Source organism: Anolis sagrei, chromosome 5 (assembly GCF_037176765.1).
Source record: "Anolis sagrei isolate rAnoSag1 chromosome 5, rAnoSag1.mat, whole genome shotgun sequence".
Taxonomy (NCBI): Eukaryota; Metazoa; Chordata; class Lepidosauria; order Squamata; family Dactyloidae; genus Anolis; species Anolis sagrei.
Window position 1 is genome coordinate 155,786,234 of NC_090025.1, and position 17,128 is coordinate 155,803,361.

Consider the following 17,128-nt stretch of genomic DNA (forward strand, 5'->3'; position numbering starts at 1 on the left):
ATGGCACACAGAACTCCCACGACGAACAGAAAATATATATCAGTGATTGGTTGGGGGGGGGGGGGTGGGTGGGTGCCAAAATACTGTTTTCTTATTGTTGAAAATTACCTAGGGCTGCCTCTGGCTGTAGTCAAGTTATATGTATGGTATTTTGTGTGGAATTCCTCCTAAATTTATAGGGCTTCCCCATTCTATACCAGTGGTTTCCAACCTGTGGTCTATGAACCACCAGTGGTTACCAAGAAATATGGTGGCCTCACCATTACTACACTGTTGCCTTGAAACCATGCGACAATGAGAGCAATGAGAGCAACTGGTCTTGTGAAACTCTCTTATAGTGCCGAGGCAACAGGAATGTCGGGAGGGGAGAGGCTAACTACACACAAAAGATTACTACTAGCACATCAGCTCTAGATTATTAAATATGGTTTTCTGTGGGCGAGTAGATAGCGACTAATGGGTGGCATATGTTCTGTATCAGAAACTAGAGCTGGTGTTGTCTATCCAATGCAATTTTCTGAATGAGCACCCAAAACAACCAAACCAAATCTAAAGTTGACCAAAATTGATTCATAACCCTTTTGGTACTAAGGTTGGAGAGTGGTCCCTGGTCAAACTGGTCCCTGTTCCTGAAGGTTTTTAATTGATGTTTTGATTACTTGGTTTTAATTGCAACTGTTATTTGTAATTGTATGTTGTCGGAATTGCTGCCTGTTGTGAGGCCATCCTGAGTCACCCTCCGGGGTGAGAAGGGCGGGGTACAAATGTGGGAAATAAATAAATAAATAATAAATTAGTGGTTCCTGGTTAAAGTGGTCTCTGATCAAGTGATCCCTGGTCAAGTGGTCCTTGGTCAAAAAAGGCTGGGGACCACTGTTCTATAGGATAATTGACTTTCCCTTCACATTTCCTGACTGGGGTACACCTACGCTGTAAAACTAATGCTATGGAATCATGGCTTAGTAGAGGCAACACAAACTAGGGTGGACTTAAGGAAACAAGAGAGCTGGTAGTAGTTGGAAGGTGATGGAAAGCACTGGTTCTGATGCAGCTGTGCTCTATATGCTTATCAAGAAGAGCTGAAACTCTTTTGTCCAAGCTTTTTCTTCAAGGAGAGGAACCCATGGTTGTTTCTGAAACAGAATTAAGTCACTGTTCCCTGAAGATCTGACAATCACAGATATTTATGGGTTTGATCATAAATCTCGGCTGTTCACTTCCTGAAGTGAGAAAGAAAATTCAAACTGACATTCACATCCCATTCAAAACGACAAGCTTTTGTACATTTCCTTATTTCTCACTGTTCATATTCTTTTGCATCTTTTGTCAAGCTACCAATTTTCTTGCAGCTTTCAAGTGCTGTAATATATACATATATATAGAACGGCATTTTGAACAATATGGGAAAAACAGAACCTACAATAACTACATAAGAGCCAGTTAAGAACATTAAGCAAGTAAATGAAGAAAAAGCATAGGAAAAATATATTCCAAAGTCTTTTAATAATGTATGTTTCTGAACTGAAAAGAATTGTGCTTCCTAGACACATGATCACCTAGGAATATGCAATATCTTTCATTTCCAATGTTTACATTTAATTTTTTTCAAAAGATATCAGTAGTTGTTTTCCTTGTCTGATACAGTGAATGATCATCTTTAGAAACAACTGTATCTTAATAGCAAACTATTCAACTATTCAACAAGAATAAGTTGAAAGAGGTATGTAAGAGAATGTACCAGTACATTGATATAATTTTAAACCAAAATGAATACCAGTTGTTAAATATTAGTAGCAAACTGCTTATGGCTTGTTATTGATAATGCCAGTCAGGGAAATGGCCAGAGGCACTTCCTTCCTTCCTTCCTTCCTTCCTTCCTTCCTTCCTTCCTTCCTTCCTCTTGTAATAAAAATAATTTCTGGGATTTATCATTATCCCTGACTGAACTATTATTGAGTTAGGACTCTCATTTTTTTTATACAAAGAGGGTATCCTACACTGTATAACATGTTAGTAATAATATTTGGTACTGCAGGACTATGAGAAATTTTGCAGTTGTTTACCACCTTATCCACTGCATGGCTATCAGCCTCCTCCTAGTAGACTCAAATCAAGGAAAAAACTCCTCTAAATGTTTCCCCAGCAACAGCAGGATTATCCTCTGGGCAGCTAAACCAGGAAATCCCAATTGGATGGCCCCCCCACAAGGGTCTGCCTCCAGGGGCAAACCAAGAATGGGCAACTTGGAAGTCCCTGAAGAGACCCAGAAGTGGAATGGACAGATCAAAAGACAACCTGGCAAAATGGCACTACATAGAAGAATCCTCCACCTTGTGCAACTGTGGAGGAGAACAAACTGTTTGCTCACCTAGAGTGCCCTGCCTCTTGCACAGAGGAAGAATTGTTTAAAGCTATAGACAATGTGGTTGCTGTTGCCCATTTTTGACCTAAAATTATTTAGTTGCTTGTGCTTCCTCTATTTTATCCATTTTATACGGATTTATGCAATCCTTTTGACATGAAATATATATACCACCTTATCTCATTTGTCCTGCTTTTACATATCATCAGTTTAAATTAGGTTTAAATTTTATGGTGATACTTTAATTAGACAAACAGGCCATGAACAGCTCCCTGACAGTGTTTGGTTGAAAATATCGCATTTGGTGAGGTCACACCAGGGCACTCAGCATGTTACCAGGTAATGTGACATTAGCCACTAAACCTCTGGCAGGGTGCTGCTTGTCACTGGCCCCAATGCACCCTTAGCCTGCTGAACGTGGACAACAGAAGGGCTCTAGAGTGATTTACCCCAGATTAGTTGAGTTAATGTAGACAGGACCTCAGTTACTTTTAAAAGCCAACCTTACTTCATTTGTTTTTCTATTACGAATCTTTGAACATCTATAAGGTGTAACACACGTGTCAAAATTGAGAATGAATTTTTACATACAGCAGTGAATGCATCAATGGCAAATCCTCCAGTATATAAAATTCATATGCATAGAAATACTTCATTGTACATCTATGTTATTTTAGTAAGTCCATCAACTGTTGAGCATCATTTTCTTCAGGTGGCGAAGCTGATTTCAAAATGCTGAACTGCAATACTGAAAGTTTGGGAACTGGAGGAAATTTTCATTTGGGTGTCAGAAATTTTATTTTGGGGAAAAATACTTTAATTTGTCCCCATATCTATAGCCTGGAGGAGGTCATTCTTTTTCGCCAACTGTCTTCAGCTGCAAATCATAGACAGAAGAGGGAGACCTTCCCAGTGCAGCTTTTCATGCCTCTATTATCTTTCAACTGGCAAACAAATGTCAATTTTAATGGCAGTATACTTTCAAAAAGATAGCATGATGTGTAGTAGTTTGAGTGTTGGACTACGACTTTGGAGACCAGGTTTTGGGTCCCTGCTCAGTAATGGAAACTCACTGGGTGGCCTTAGGCAAGTCATACCCTCTCAGCCTCAAGACGAGGAGGCAAAGGCAAAACCCTCCCAACAAATCTTGCCAGGAATACCCCATGATAGGGTTACCTTAATGTTCCCATAAATCAGAAATGACTTGAAGGCACACAACAACACATTCAGCAGTTGGCCTCTCTTGCTGTGAACAGTGTTGTATTATCTTTTACTGGTGTGTTTTAAAGTTGTTTTATTGTAATGTTCCAATTCATTTTATGTGCTTGTATTAGTTTAAATCACCTTGACTCCCATTCATGGGGAAAAAGTGGGACAAAAATTGAATAAATAAATATAAAAAGTGGTGGATTTAGGAAATATGCTGGCAAATCTGACAGCCATAGTCAAAGAAAAGAGGTGTTCAAAACTGGGCCAGTTTTATTAATACAGTGACTGTACCATTATCTCTATACCATAGAAGCTGTCTAGAAGTAGACTGTAAAACATAACTTTTCTTTCTCCTAACTGTAATCACAATGACTCAAGCTCCAGATTCTCCTTTATACAAGCTGTGTCCTGTCCCTATGCCCTGTGTTCCAGGCACTGATAAGCCAATTTGGTAAGTTAGTTGTTCCCCGACTGGCTATACATAAGTCTTCTCTCCCCCAAGGATAGGTTAATTTTCTCACAAGCACAGTGTGGGAACACAGAGAGCTTCAGAATTCATACGTTGCAGGCAGCAGTCTAAAGCACTTAGCAACAGAAAGTGAGTGGGATGCAGTGACAGCAGTATTTGTGTGGCAACCTGGCGGTAGCGAGAAAACTGCCTGCAACAAGAAAAGCACTTACATTTGTTGCAAACCCCTCTTTTAGCTATGAAGACATATAGGACAGCAAGAGGTCACTTAGATTAGAATTGTTGATCATGTTAAAGTTATGTTGCCTATTGTGCCCACAGTTCAAATGTACCGCAATTCTATATATTCTTTGCCCCCCTTTTCTCCAGATTCTATAACTATGGTTTCACTTGCCCACACTTTAAAAAAATATTTCCTTCAGAAGTGTTTGTGGACCTCTCTGTGTTTTTCAGTATAATTCCATTGCATGCTTCTATACCCCAGTATAGACAAAATATAGAGTTTGCTATCATCCACGGTTTCAGATATCCACAGGGAATCTTGGAACATATCCCCCACAGATATGGGGGTTGTACTGTATTGTAATTAAATGTTTTAAGAGTTTTAATCATCAGATGGATCAAATATGGGGGTAGGTGATGGTTGGGAAACATACAGGGCTTTTTCAGGTGGAATCCCATTGATTTTGAAAATGCTACCCAAAAATTGTGGACCCTGGACTGTTGTAGTTGATGGTAGAGAAATAATGCCAGTCCGAAGCAGAATGCAGAGGAAAGTGCTGGTCCTCACATTATCCAGTCTAGGAAGCAGAGATTTAGTACTTAGATAAAGCCTGCACTGTAGAACACTGCTTCTTAAACTGTGGGTCCCAACCCCAAATGGGATCCCCTGAGCTTTATGTTGGGATCCTGAAAAACTTCACAATAGTATATATCAGTGGTTTTCAACCTGTGAGTCCCCAAATGTTTTGGCTTACAACTCCCAGAAATCCCAGTCAGTTTACCAGCTGTTAGGATTTCTGGGAGTTGAAGGCCAAAACATCTAGAAACACACAAGGCTGAGAACCACTGTATACATTTTCTGAATGTTACCTAGTGGCTGTTTTTATGCATTTAAACAAATCCGTTGTGCAGTGTTTACAGTGAACTGCAAAAGACGCTTCAGTTATACTTTATAAAAAGGAAAATCAACCCGTTTAACAAGTCTTACAAATGCTGGTTTGTCATCAGCAAATGTTTGATTTTTAGACTTATTTACATACCGATATATCTGGTGTTATGGGCCAAAAAAGAGTACTGAGTGGAAAGGTTTAAGAAACCCTGCCGTGGAGTACCACCTTGTTCTGAAACATTCAGTGTTTAATTCAGAATTGGCCATACCTACTTGGTGAAATCAGTGAATCTCCAATTAGTCATGATTGATTTGTCCTGCTGATTAGAATGGGTCTAATCTAAGTACAAAGTCTGGATCTAACCCATAATGTCCTACTTTGCAATTAGCATGAAAGTAATATTTGTAATTATTCATTTCCTGGTTAAAAAAAAAAAACAGGTTTCTCAAGATCAGGGAAATCTCATCAGCAAGAATAATAGCCTAGCAAGAATGTTATGCAGTGTTGAATAGGAACTACATGAAAAAGACAGGATTTTTTGTATGTGCAACACCCCTGGTTCCTACATAGAAAATAAGTTTCTTGTGCAGGAAACAATTTACTGGGAGGGAGAGGTGCACAAAAAACCTTGATTATTTTCTCCATATAATTTCTCTGCAACATTTCAGAACATTTGAATATGGGGAGAATATTGTGGAGGAATATATATTGTATCTCACAGCATGGAGGAAACTACCGTCATTATTTATTGTCACATGGGAGGATTAAGCAGTTGAGGATTTAACTCCTTGCTTCTGAACAGGAGGTGGTTGAAGTGTGTGCAGAGCATCTTTAGGCCAGACAATTACTCATAGGTTGTTATGTCTTAGCATTTTAGTACTTTTTAAACATTGTCAACAGCTAGAGCAGTCTCTGCATCCAATTGTTTTGTTTTTATTGGGAAATTACTGAGGCTGTTTATTCAATAATATTATACTCTGTCTTTTTCACAGTATGAAATACAAGGTAGCTAGCAACCTAGTATTCTATGATTGTTATCAAGGAACAGCTATTCTGAGATGAGAAGACATATTAGTGTTTTGCAGGAAAACAACTGCCTTAAAGACTAACATTTTCATTTTTTTCTTGTTGTTTGTCTTCAAGTTGTTTCTTCTTTATGGTGATCCTAGGGTGAACCTTTCATGGGAGTTTCCTGGGGGGGGGGGGGGGGAATCAGATGGGGATTGCCTTTGCCTTCCTCTAGGTGTGAAAGAGGATGTCTTCTCCAAGGCACACAACAACAGCAACAGCAACCCAACAACAACTGAATGAGGGAGAAGTGTAGACAACAGATGATGCAGGAGAAGAGAGAGGGAGGCAGGAAAGTTAATACTAACACATAAAAAGTAGCAATATTCTGTTACCATGTTCATTGAATCGCAACACAACTCAGTGTTTTGCAGTTGCTAACCATTTCCTCCACTTGAAGGGTTTGTGTGTATGTACGATCAAGTTGCTTGTCACTTATGATGATCCAATTTTCTTAAGAATTGAATATTCAGAGGTGGCCATACCCGCTTTACAGGACCAGGTGTTGTTTGATGGTATCTCAATCCAAGTACTAACCAAAGGTGATCCAGCTTCCAAGATCAGCCAGGATGCAAATAGGGTATTCATGCTTGCTATATCCTTAATATTTAATCGGGTTCTGTTATTTAATGCAGTTCCCTTTGATAACACTATGTAACACAATTGGAAAAAAAATCTGTTCCTGGTTTGAAAGTGCTATTTCTTGTTTGATTGTGTGGTACTTACTTTGAAAATAGTTGTTATGCTCCAGAAACTTTGTTTTTGTGGCCGCCACTTTTAACCTTTCAATGTGCCATTTTTAACCACTTACATGCCATTTTAACCTTTTGTGCAGACCTCTAAAACAAAGTTTTTGTAGTTTAATAAACCTTTTCTAGGTTTTTATGATAGAACTAATTAGGAAATGACATTTATAACCCAGGAACAAAATTGTACTACATAATGTAATGCCTGAGGCTCAACTACATGCAAGTCTTGCTTGTTTTGAGGGTAGGGCTAAGTTTTTTTTAAAGCTCAACACTATTGCCCTAGGCTCTTGTCTTTAAAGTGTTTGTAGAAATGTTTTTAAATTACGAAAATTGATTAATTTTTTTTTATAAATTGGTAACTGTCTTAGGTGAGAACAGCTCCCATTAAATATGTATTAGTTGATATTTCTACCAACTGTGCTAGAATACTTTACTTACGTATTTATTGACTTAGGTGATCCCTCGTTGTCTGAGAATGATAGCATTCCAGGTACAGTGTTTTGGCAGTGAATATGTAGGTGACTGTGGATCCCTATTCTTGACCCGCATGTTCTTCCACAGCGAGGACATCAGTTTCCAGGTAGGAGGTGGTCCCAGTCAGTCAGGGTTGGCAATGTGGCCAGTCCAGCAGAGTTGATGGCATAGGAGTATCACTTCAGTGCTGGTGGTCTTTGCTTCTTCCAGCTAACATTTGTCTGCTTGTCTTTCAGGATTTTTTCAGAGGCAATGCTGATGGAATCATTCCAGAAGTTGAGTGTGACATCTGCAGACAATCCACGTTTTGCAGGCATATACCAGGGTTGGGAGGACAATCGCTTTATAAACAAACACCTTGGTATCCCCATGGATGAGCTAGAATATCCACTTTAAAAAAGATCTGGAGAAGTTATTTTTGGGGAGGGAGGATGTCAAGAAAGGTTATATAGAAATATTTGGATGGAGTTAGAAATTTACTTACTTATTTACTTAGGCGATCCCTTGTTATCTGAGTAGGAGAGTCTTCCAGAGTCAGTGTACTGGCGGTGGGTCCGCAGGTGACTCTGGAGCCCATAACAGGAGGATGATTTTGTCCTCCTTAGGTATCTCCGATAGGACAGTGTCCAGCTGACAGTAAAAAATTTCCTTGATGTCTTCATCTGCATCTAGTGTTGGTGCATAGGCACTTATGATGGTAGCCATTTGTTTTTTGGCAAGTTCATTCGGTTGAGAGTCATTCATTGATGCCAGTGGGTGCTTCGGTCAGATGCTTCACCAGATCATTTTTGATAGCAAAGCCAACTCCGTGTATTCTTTGTTCTTCTTCAGGCAGTCCCTTCCAGAAGAAGGTGTAGCCTCCTTTTTCTTCCTTCAGCTGTCCCTCTCCTGCTCTCCGGGTCTCCTGAAGTACTGCTATGTCAATGTCAAGCATCCCTGCTCCCTTGCAACTCCCTATGTCAATGTCAATGTTAAAGCATCCCAGCTCCCTTGCAACGGTGGCAGTTCTGCATTCAGGGCATTCACCATCAGTGTTGTCCATCAGTATCCATACACTCCATGTTCCGAAGTTCATTTTTCCTTTTTGGTCGCAGGGTGGTGACCCCACTGGACGTGGCAGTCCAGTCAGGGGTAAGAGAGGTAGACTATGTGTAGGGCACCTTTTCTAGCCCCTTCCCCATGTGGGGTGAGCAGAGTGGATCCTCAAAAGGGCTGCTCAGTCATGGCTACAGCTGCCGAACTACTCAACTGCCTCGGACCTTGAGGTAGAACGACTGAGTCTGTATCCACCGCCTATGTGCCAGTCTGTGACTAGGGGCTTCCAGATTTCACAGTCCTGCCCCTGTCGCCACTCGCTGATCGCCATGGGACTTTGTTTTTGCTTTCCTTAGAAGACACCTGTACGTGATTTTTTTTTAAATCTGTGGAGGTCAGTGCACAACTGATCAACACACAGTCTTCAGGAAGCCATAGGTTAGGGAACAAAGATATCATATGTGTGCTGTCATGGCACTCTAGAGAACCCAAGAACATGCCAACAGAGTAACCTACTGTTGGTCTACTGTCAGCGAAAACATTATGAGCAACAATTTATTCCACAGAAATTTCCACAGGTGGGAAAACATTTCAGAAGTTTGCCTATCAATTTAGAGGGAGCTGACTGAGAAGCAGCTAGTGACTCAGCTTACTCCTCCTTACCCACTCTTTCTTCACAACCAGCCTTATATGCCATTCTCCTGAGGCAATTTCTTGCCTGCTGCCAAAGACGTTGCTTTTGAGCATTCCTGTGGGAAGCTGCCTGCACTTTCATCCACCTTTGCTGGAAACTGCCACTTGCCTTCCTACTTGTTCCTTTTATAGAACAGCACAGTTTTAATATGCCTGCTATGTTACATCCATGGTTTCATAAAAAAAAAAAGACGTCAGATGTTATCATGCCATGTGTCCCCATTACAAAACAATGTAATATACTCCCAAAGAAAAGACAGTCCAAAGATGTAACTAATTATCTATACTAAAAATGAGGTTTGATAAATATTCTAACACTATTTCATGTAGTATGTCTATTATCGAAGGCTTTCATGGCTGGAATCACTGGGTTGTTATAGGTTTTTTCGGGCTATATGGCCATGATCTAGAACATGGCCATATAGCCCGAAAAAACCTACAACAACCCAGTATGTCTATTGTTATCTTATGTGGGCAGATCTGGAATTTTTTCCTTATGTGCCAGGGATCAATACTATATTTGTGACATTAAGTGTTCATTTCCTTGAAACTCTTCATGGATTGGCAGACAATGGTTTGCAGACTTGCACTGGGCCATGGACCAATACTTGGAATAGCACTGATTTAAATTTCTCTGTTAATTTTCAGGATGGATCTTTACATGGACCACTTTAGAATGTGCATGCAGCTTTAATTTCCAATTGTAAATAAAAGGTGAAATCATGAAAAAACTTGTCATTAGGTTATCTGATTTCTGTGGACCTTCATCCATGCAGAGGAAGTTGTGAAAGGAAGTACTGAGTGGGTGATATGCAAAAACTTCCCTATAGCAAAAAAGAAGAAAGGAATTAATCTGGGAACATAGATTTACACAATGAACCAAGTACACCATTTTTGATGAACTTTTTGGAAAGGCATTACCTTTTATAGACGATAGCCTTTTGGAAAACCAGAATCTCCAAACCCTTGAACATTGATGAATTCTGTCAATTTTAAACGTAAAAATAATTTAATTAAAACAAAACAAAACACACAAACCATCCTCCACCATAAAGCAAATGGAAGCAATAACTTCAAGTAGCAGATGCTGGGTGTGGTTGGCCATTGCCTTGTTTTCGAAGACAGAACTGCACAAGCCTTTGCTCAATCTATATTAGCCTGCTGCTCAGGAGCAGTGAAAAATGTTTAACAGTTAATGGGACCCATCCAGCTGGCTTTTCTACCTGCACTGATATGATCAGGGATTATATCCTATCTATTTCAGGAAGCAAAAATACTTTGAGCTGGTTTGTGAGTCATCTAGCTCACCATCCATAAATGGGTCCACAAAATGAGATATGTGTTGGTCTTAGCTGGAAATACTTCTGTACACAGTACCTGGCTGGTAGCATTACTCAGCTTTGCAGTTCATACATTGTGCAGGTCTGCTTTCTGTTTCAGAAAGCAATGAAATCCGTTTGACAGCAATTCGTCCTTCCTATGTGTGCCTCTTCACCAAAGGGAGTTCGAAAACATATGCTGTTAGCCACGTATGCTGCACAGTTACCGTGTTGTGAACCTCCCCAATTGCACTGAAATGTCTATTACAAAAGAAGCAAAGACCACCAAGAAAAAAGAACTGAAGGGGAAATTAACCAGAATCTACAGAAAATAACATCACAAGTTTCAGTTCAGTTAGTATGATCTTCAGCAGGATCTGTTTTTATGTACAAGCCATAATCAAATAACTCTAAGCATGTAAGCCAGGGGAGGGGGGCGGGGGCTTGGGGGCTTCTGCCCCCCCCCCCCCGAAATTCTGATGGTGATCCGCGAGAAGGCCTTACTGGTGCATTATTTGCTATGTTTATTCATATCATGATCTGATCACTATACTCAATATATCCCATATGCATGGGGGTATTGGGGTAACGATACAAAAGGTTTGCTAAGGTAGACCCTCTTTCACTCAGACTCAGCCCCCCCCCGAACCAAACTCAGCCCCCCCGAACCAACTCAGCCCCCCCCAAACAAAATCCTGGCTACGAGCCTGAATAACTCATAAATAAATGATTACTATTTTAGCAAATACAATACATTTAGAATGACCACAGTTTTTGTAGATGTTACGTGGTTGGACAGGAAGACTTTACATTTACCTAAGTGGGAACATTTGTTATTGATTTTTACAGAAGTGCTAGGAGTTTTTTTAATGCCACATTAGAGACTTATTTGTGATTGGGAACCTGTAGATGTTATTGGACTCTCTGGTCACTGAAATCAGGACTGCTGAGGCAATCCCTACTTTTATCTGAATGACTCCCTCCTTTTCAGACTAAATTGCCTTTATCAATGTGTGACACTTTCATTAACTAAGTGCCCTTCATATTAATTAGTCATGCTAGTTGAGGCATCCAGTTTTGGAATGTATATCAAATTCTGAGATTTTTTAAAATTAAAGTTTAACACTCTGAATATCTCAGCAAGTGTGGTCACTAGGCATCCAAATTGGCGGATTCTGGGAATTGTAGTCCAAATATGGAACTTTCCCAAGGTTTTGCAAATGTAGTGGTTTTAAAAAAGAGGAAAGAACTGCTAGCTCAAGGTCAGACTATTGCTCAGACAGTAGCTCCAACACCTTAGCTTAACCTTGAAATAAAGACATTCAGCCAAATAGTAGTCGTGGGCCTGGTATTTGTCTCATTTGTTTCTTTTGTGTTTTTGTTTCGTATTGTTGATTTGGGTGGCATGAAATGGTACACCCTCCTCCTGTTTAGAAAAATTGGTGAAACGAAAAGTAAGTGTAAATGGTAACCATTTGGTCAGCTGATTTTCAGCGCTCAGTGCTCGGCTGTAGTCCTGGCAGGGCCTACAGCCGAATGTCGAGTGCTGAGCACCTCTTATTTGGTGCTTGGCGCGCTTGGCTGTAGGCTCTATCAGGGCCTGCCACTGGGCCCATAGCCAAGTGTGCCGGGTGTTCAGCACTCAGCGCTCGGCGTGCTCGGCTGTAGGCCCTGGTGCTTCATTTTTTTCAAATCCTACTCTCAAATAATGAGAGTAAAATAATAAATGTAATAATAATAATAATAATAGTGTAAAATAATGGAAATGCAATAACAGTAATAGATTAAAATAATAAATGTAATAATAACAATAATAACCTCATTCAGAAAGGTGCCCGTTTTCAGGAGAGGTGCTCGAAAACAAAAACAGAGCCTTATGAATGAAACAAACCAAAATGGATAGTGATTCTGTAAAAATGCACAGGACTACTAAATAGACCTGAGTGGCAATAATACAAGTAAAACAGGAGACAGGAGAAATGCCTCTACAACATGGCCATATAGCCCGAAAAAACCCACAAGAATTGAGTACTACTATATTTCCTTCCTTTCTTTTGTAGATAATGTAGAAAGGTGAATAGTTCAGAGAGCAAATCAAATATTGACTGTGCTAACATTACATTTTATTTTTCTGTAGCTAACTATAAACATTGTTTTACAGAAGTGACTGCTTGACCCTGTGGCTGCCTCAAACCAAATGCATAACAATAAAGTATGTCTCATAATATATATTTATATATGTAAATGCAAATATGTAAATATCAAACATGAGAAAGGTTAAACATTTTATCAGAAATATTGTAATTAAAGATACACACACACATGTATTAAAGCAATTTTAAAAGGGGATGGGGAATTAAGCTGCTGGATTTCATTTCCCCTAAGCCTCAGTCAGCATTTCCCATAGTCAAAGGAAAAGTGTATTGTAGTCCATTGTCCCTACCCTGGAATGAAAAATTACAGTTTTAATACATGATTGTTATACCCACTAAGGAAACCACTAAAAAAGATCACACACTGCCAGCTTTGGCTGCCAAGACAGAAAAGCCCCGGGCCAAATTTCTTCCTTGAATATGCAGTCTTTGCTTTGAGCTGAAAGTATGCCATTTAGTGTATACATCAAGTGGGGTAACTGCATGAATGTTACAGCAAAGCGCATTACAATGACCGTTACACAGATTTGCTCAGTCACTTTTCATCAGTTGTTGTGAAAGATAAATGATGCTGAAAACTATGCCAGGATGCATTTGGAAGCTATGCATTTGCTGTGGTTCTTGTCCCAAATAATTGTTCACAGCCATCAGGTTTATGTGCATCACATTTGTTCTATGATTCTTGCATGAATAATAGATTGATCATAAGTTGCACCCTTTATTTTTTCAAAAGAATGCAAAACTTTTTTTATTGTATCTAACAATCTTCTTTGAATGGTGTTAGTAACGTACTTGAATCAACAATGACTGCTAAGCAATAAGGGCTCTTTTGCCTTATTTTATATTTTAAGGTTATTCTATAATAAGGTTAATCATGTTATTATTTTACTTGTTTTAAGCATTCCTGGTTGTCCTTTTCCCAGGATTTACTCAAGCTAATGCATATGATTAAGAAAGATAGATAGAAGGCAGAAATTTGGATTTGAAAGTCCTTAACTGACATTTTAAATACACAAAGAAACAGAAGAAGACCAAAATAATTGTAGAACAAGAGATCTCCTAACTAACAAATAGATTTAATCAAGAGGAGTAATATCTTATGTGAGTAGGGCAAATTGTTCTTCTGATGCACTTTATCCCATCCCTCTGTGAAGATTAATCCTATTGTTTATCCCACCCGAGTCTTCCACTAGACCAGGCGTCCTCAAACTTTTTAAACAGAGAGGCAGGTCACAGTCCCTCAAATTTTCGGAGGGCCAGATTATAATTTGAAAAAAACATGAAGGAATTCCTATGCACCCTGCACACATCATATTTGTAGTGGAAAAGCCACTTAAAAACAATACAGTAATTAAAATGAAGAATAATTTTAACAAATATAAATTTATTAGTATTTCAATGAAGTGTGGGCCTGAGTTTGGCTGATGAGATAGGATTGTTGTTGTTGTTGTTGTTGTTGTTGTGTGCTTTTGAGTCGTTACAGATTTAGGTTGACCCTGAGTGAGGGCCAGGTAAATGACCTTGAAGGGCCGCATCCGGCCCCTGGGCCATAGTTTGAGGACCCCTGCACTAGACACACCATTTTATTTATCTATCTCACCCAGGGGTTTTATATTTTCGGCCTTTGCGTTTGACCCCGCTCACTTTGTTTAATCCCCTTCATCATTTTATATTTGTGTTATTATGCTATTGTTATTATTTTATTGTGTTGCTTTGTTATTATTTAGTATTTTATGCTATTGTCTGTTGTATGAATTTTATCTGGCCTTATTGTAATTCTTGGGCTTGGCCTCATGTTAGCCTCCCAAGTCCCTTCGGGGAGATGGTGGAGGGGTATAAATAAAGTTTATTTCTAAATTATTATTATAAAGATGAGGGAATCAAAACACAGGGAAAACTGGGTTGCTGTGAGTTTTCCGGGCTGTATGGCCATGTTCCAAAAGCATTATCTTCTGACGTTTCACCCACATCTATGGCAGACATCCCCGGAGGTTGTGATATCTGTTTCTGTTGGAAACTAGGCAAGTGAGGTTTATATATCTTTGGAATGTTCAGGGTGGAAGAAAGAATTCTTGCCTGCTTGTGGCTGGTGTGAATGTTGCAATTGGCCACCTTGATTAGCATTGAATGGCCTTGCAGCTTCAAAGCCTGGCTGCTTCCTGCCTGGGGGAATCCTTTGTTAGGAGGTGTTAGCTGGCCTTGAAATGGGGAAACTATCCAACATATCTAGACCATGGCCATATAGCCCGAAAAACCCTACAACAACCCAGTGATTCCGGCCATGAAAGCCTTTGACAATACATTATCCAACATAAAAATTGGTAGCTTCAAAGACAAGCTTTTTAATGGACAACCTACAGCGTTAGTAACGAAAATGGAAGCTGCTGTCATAGCACCAGGCAGAAATAAATCACTAGGCTGAGATGGCATCCCAGGAGAGCTCTTTTCAACCTTAAGAAAGAGAAACAATAACCTATAGCCTAGAAATGTTTGATAACATTTCAATCCCACATAAAGTGGACACTAGGGATTGTAGTAATACCACCGGATCATCACATTAATCTTCCGTGCCAAAAAAAAAAAAAAAAGCTGCTCAGGATTTTACAACAAAGCTTTTTATAATATGTAGAGAGAGAAGTGGTGTACCTTCAAACCGAATTTGGAAAATGAAGAGGTACCAAAGATCACATTGCGACATATGGTGATTAATGAAATGCACTAAAATATTTTGGAAGATAATCATGTTGTGCTTACGAAACACAGCAAAGCCATGGGAAAAACTATGGAATGTTCGAACATTTGACTCCTGATGCATAATCTATACTCCATATAAGACTATCAGAAAAGCATATGAAAAAAACCAGAATGGTTTCCAGCTGGCAAAGGGGTTATACAAAGCTGCATTTTATCATCCTACCTGTTTACATTGATATGCAGAACGTATCATATTGAGAACAGATTAGGAACTCAGGCCCCATCTACACTGCCATTTAATCCAGTTTCTGCATCTACTTTGAACTGGATTACATAGCAGTGTATAAACTTCCAATAATAATAACGAGAGTAAAATAATAAATGTAATAATAATAATAATAATAGGGTAAAATAATGGAAATGTAATAACAATAATAATAGAGTAAAATAATAAATGTAATAATAACAATAATAAATAGAGAAAAATAATAAATGAAATAAAAATAAAAATAGAATAAAATAGAGTAAAATAATGTAAATGTAATAATAAATAAAGTAAAATAATAAATGTAATAAAAATAAAAATAATAACAGAGTAAAACAATAAATAACCTCGACCCGAGTATAAGATGAGGGGGGCTTTTTCAGCCTAAAAAGTATATACAGTATTTACACAATTTTAAAGGTCACAGTGAAGACATTGTTATAACGAAATGCCTGTATTTAGCTTTGGCTCTCAAATCAAAATGGAGACTGAAATCAGAAATTCAATAGAAGATGACTTAGAAGGGCAGCTATGAAGCAAATAGTTGTATTGTGTAAAATTATAGTTGAATACCTAAAATGCTGCAAGAGAATCCTAGGAATACCATGGGCATCCAATAAAATAAATGGGTCTGAGAGGAAATCAAGTCTGAACTCTTTCCAGAAACCAAAGTGACGTGGTAGTCAAAGTGGCACCAAAGTGCTGTGGTTGTATATTGTGAGAGGCTCATTATTATTAGGATGACACAATGCCGGGAAATGTAGAAGGTATGGCAATAGGAAAAAAGGATGACCATGTCACGGATGAAGCAAGTCAATAAAGGAAGCAATGGCCCTGTGTTTGCAAGACTATTGATTATGGTATTGATTACTGGGGCTCATTGAGGCCTCTCATTCATAAGCCTAACATGATGACATTTGAAGTTTCTTTTGTTAATTTTTAACACTTCTCTACTATTTAATTTTGTTCCAGGAAGAAATGCAAACAAAAAATATGTCAGGATTATAAGCTATTAAGGATGTATACATTTCCGGGATGCCTTGTTTATTTATCAAATAGGATGGGAAAGGCGATACAGGTTGAGCATCCCTTATCTGGAATTCCAAAATCTGAAACACAAATGAGTGCCTTAGATACTTTGTTTTTGCTTGATTCAAGGTACACAAACTTTGTTTCATACACAAATATATTGTATATGAAATTAATTTGAGGCTATGTGTTTAAGGTGCATAAGAAACATAAATGGATTTAGTAGTATTTAGATTGGGATCTCATCTCCAAAATATCTCAGTATGTACGTAAATTCCAAAATCTTCCAAAAATTATTGAAATCCAAAACACTTCCAGTCAAAACATTTCAATAAGAGATGCTCAGCCTGGGGAGCATCTACACTGTAAAACTAATGCAGTTTGACACCACTTTAACTGTCATAACTCAATGGAATTCTGAAATCAGTAGTTTGACGTGGCACCAAGCATTCTTTGGCAGAGAAGACCTTGTAAATCTACAATTTCTGTGATCCCTA